Source organism: Nannospalax galili, unplaced genomic scaffold (assembly GCF_000622305.1).
Source record: "Nannospalax galili isolate Female #2095 unplaced genomic scaffold, S.galili_v1.0 scaffold450, whole genome shotgun sequence".
Taxonomy (NCBI): domain Eukaryota; kingdom Metazoa; phylum Chordata; class Mammalia; order Rodentia; family Spalacidae; genus Nannospalax; species Nannospalax galili.
The window spans coordinates 3,924,231-3,928,268 of NW_008329134.1; positions in this window are offsets into that span (position 1 = coordinate 3,924,231).

Genomic DNA, 4,038 nt, shown 5'->3' on the forward strand with positions numbered 1-4,038 from the left:
ATGGGCGCATATAGTTTATATAGATGCATATGAAATAACAAAGTCAATAATTTATACTATAACATATAATTCATGATGCAATCATCTATATTTTATAATACATATGTAACCTTAGTTATAATTGCCACTCCAACTTATAATTTTTCTGACAGACAAGTTAGATACCCCAAATCAGGCTTTGCCCCAAGTACCTTTGGGATTTGGGTTATTCTTGTTCCACCAAAGGTCCAGTCTGGGGTGTACAACATCCAAACATCTCTTCAAGGCCTCTCAGAGGAAAACTTCAAACTTCACTCATATGAGTCTCTATCATCATCCTAAAACTTATAGCCTATGTTCTAAAATGGAGTAAGTCAGTGGTTATCATGTGCCTCGATGAATCTGATCTGAGACTAAGCTGAGTGGTGTGAATAGCTACTCGGTTTAGATCATGTGGCCTTTCAGGTCTCAATTTTAATGTTGTATCATGATCCTTTAAATTGATTCCTTAATTAGGGCCAGTCACTAAAAAGATTAATACATTAACATTTGATATTTCAAAAGAATATTATATATTATAGATATTTGAAAAAAAAAATCTAAAGTAAATGAAAAGCGCCCATCTATACAGAAAAATACAAAACAAATCCCCACTTGCTGCTTTTTGCATATCAAAATATCCCAGAAGGGGTTCTTCCTTTCAGTCAGCAGATGGCGCCATCAACATATCTTTAAAATTTAAAACACAATGGCCATTTTAAATCCCTCTATTATGTAGGACATTCAGAATGATTTATTTTAATAGATATCATAGTTGGAATAAATTTCACTATTACAGACATTAAACACCCCTAAAATTCTGAAATCCCCAAAAAAATGTTAACTCGATTACCTCATAGAAACAGCTTTTTATTATTTCTATTTTATGTGTATGAGTGTTATGCCTGCATGTAGGTAAGTGCACCTGTGTTGTGCAAATGCACGCAGGGGACAGAAGAGGATGTTGGATCCCCTGGAACTGGAGTTATGGACAGTTGTTAACTGCCATGTGGGTGCTGGGATTCAAGCCCAGGTCTTCTGCAAGAACAGTGTTCTTAACCACTGAGCTATCTCTTCCCAGCCAACTAGTCCAGCCTTGGAAGACAAAAGAAAAATGAGGAAGAACCCAATAGAGGGATGCTTTTAGAAGCCCTTGTCAAGAAACTCCCATGGACTCTCATATGAACATTTGAAAATAGCCCCTGCCTGGCCTGGAACTCGCTATATAGTCCAGACTGGCCTCAAATTCACAAATCCATCTGCCTCTGCTTCCCAAGTGCTGGCAGTAAAGGCTTGCGGCCCAACAGTTTATAGTCTTTACCCAAGGACATAGGTCAATGAGGAAGAGACTAAAGATTCCAAAATCAGGTCTGGCTCCCCGTGCCCACATGCTTAACCACATCACTACAGGCAGTGCCGCATATTACAGATACAAATGACACAAAAGCCACCTGGTTTGTAGCTGTCAAGCACCCATACCTTCACAATAAGCTGTTTAGATGGGCTTTGTGCTCCTGATGAAACCAGGGGTATTGCTTAGCCTGAATATATTGAAAGGGGCAAGGGATGTATGATTGCTGCCTGTGGTCTAGATGTGGGTTCTAACAGCAGGCGCAGATGTCCTCTGCAACTCTCATGAGTCCGGTGAGCCAGAGCACTTGCACAAGTCGGGCAAACTTACTACAGATGGCCAACAAGAGCACATTGCCTGGGACTCACCAAGAGCTGTTCCCCCAAGTCTCAGGAAAGCTGACTGGGGGGTGACAGCGTCTTGTATGTGCCTGTTTCACCTTGTGCTGCATCAAAGGAACTCAGAAAGCACTTTGTCCTTAGTTTTATACTTTGGGTGCCCCTGAGTCACTGAGGTCAAGTGTTAAATACTCTCCTGTTCTGGCAGAAATAGGTACATAGTTGAGCTATCCTGGCCAGTATTTCCTTTCCTCAAGATACTGCCTTCTCTGCACATCCTGGGAGCTAATAGTGGGATAGAGAAAGGTGAGTCAGCCAGGGCTACCTGTGGACCTCCTACAGTAGGACCAATTATATTCCTGCTGAGAGCCACCAAATAGAGAACAGCAAGATGTCGGAAGAATAGGCCCCATTCTTAAGGGCTGTGGTGTAGTGCGGTGGTAGAGCAAGCTTAGAGCGTGGTGAAACATCTGCCCCATCAACGTACATGCATGCAGGCATAACTCCCACACACAAATAAATAAACACATTTTTAAAATAAGTAAATGATGGGGCTTGGGAGATAGCTCAGCAGGTAAAGTACTTGCTACAGAAGCATGAAGATCCGAGTTCGGATCCCTAGCACCTACTTAAAACACTGGGCATTGGAGTGTATTCGTGTAACTTCCATGCTGGGAGGTAGGTCCTGAGGGCTCACTGGCCAGCCAAAACAGCGAGCTTCAGGTTAACTGAGAGGCCCTGTCTCAAAGAAGGAAGTGAAGAGCCTTCAAGGAAGCATCCTGACAACTTCTGGTCTCCACATGCCCCTGGCTGGGCAAGTGCATATGCACCCACATACGTACATGCACATACTCATGACACACAACAACTCACAGCACACACACACACAACACAGAACACATACACACAGGAGGTAAATGACACTGCACTAATTGTGTTTTTATATTGTCAGGGAGACCAATTTCATTGCTGAGCTTTTTCAGAAATTGGTATCTGAAGTATACTTGTTTTCTTTAAAGTGAGAGTTTCCAGAGACACCACTAATCCTTTACCTTGGTTTATTTCACAATGTCTTCTTCTGTGTTTAAGAAGGACTCTGTATATTTAAATCTTTTTCTCCTTTCTCCTTTCACTTTGTCTCCTGCATTTCAGCCAGCTCAACATTCGGTTGCCATGGGATTCTGTTGAGGAGCCTAGTGTCAACTGTTACAAGCAGATCACCCCTTATTTTTTAAGGGGATAAAAGATAGTTTCTTCTGGAGCCAAATATGAGTGACCATGACCTGGGAACACAGATTCAGATTATCCCAAATTCCATGTTCCAATGTGGAAGCAGTTTCATGAAGTTTTTATAGTAACAGAACAAAGAAAAAGTCATAAATCAAGGCACTTTTCAAATACATTGGTGGAAACATTAAGTAAGGATTACAGCAAAAGAGAAATTTCAACTATAGGCCTCAGGTGCTATCTGATGACGCTTGCTCAACCTTTTGGTTGATGGGAGCTCAGACTTTAACACATTCCAAAAAGTATTTAATCTAAGTGTTGAGTCACAGAATGTTAAGTCAGAAACAAAGGTGGGCAAGAAGTGACTATTTAGTGCTAAAGGCAACCCAAGATAAATTATAATTAGGTGTCGAACCTGCAACATTCCAAGCTCTCCACAATCAGCTGATTAGCCTTAGTAGAAAGGTTGAGTTTCAAGATGCTGTTTTTTTCTGGGAACTTTCATTCACGGATTCCCCTGTTGGCCAAGCATCACATTTTTGCATGCAGGAGGCCACATATTTATTCCCATGCTGCTAGGAAACACTCCCTAGGATCTGATGCAGATAAGCCTGAGTAGCAGGCAGGAAGAGCAGGCTTTAGGAGAGAAGAACAGCTGGTAAGACCAATAAGGAAGAAATTCCTGGATCATATCAAAACTATTAGCCATCATGATCTGGATCTGACCTTTTCTTCTCTTTTGTCCTCTGTACCTGACATAACATTTACATGTGACATATAATAGAATTATTAAACCTAAAATTAAAATAATCAAAAACATTGATCGGCCTAACACAGTAAATATAACAAATGAAGGAACAAGTATCTTTAAAAAGTGAGATTGCCTACAGCGCAGCTCTCCGCGCTGGGACTCCCTAAGCCACATTCACCCTTCCATCCCCCTCCCCCTCGCCGTTCTATACTCCTAGTTTGAGCCCTGCGCCACTCCTAGTCTTGGGGCCCCAGACAGCTGGGGAAACAATACTGCTTCCTGACCCTTCTCACCCAGACCAACTCAGTGCCTTTCTTGGGCCCCAGGAGCACTGCTTCTGGTACTGGCCCCGC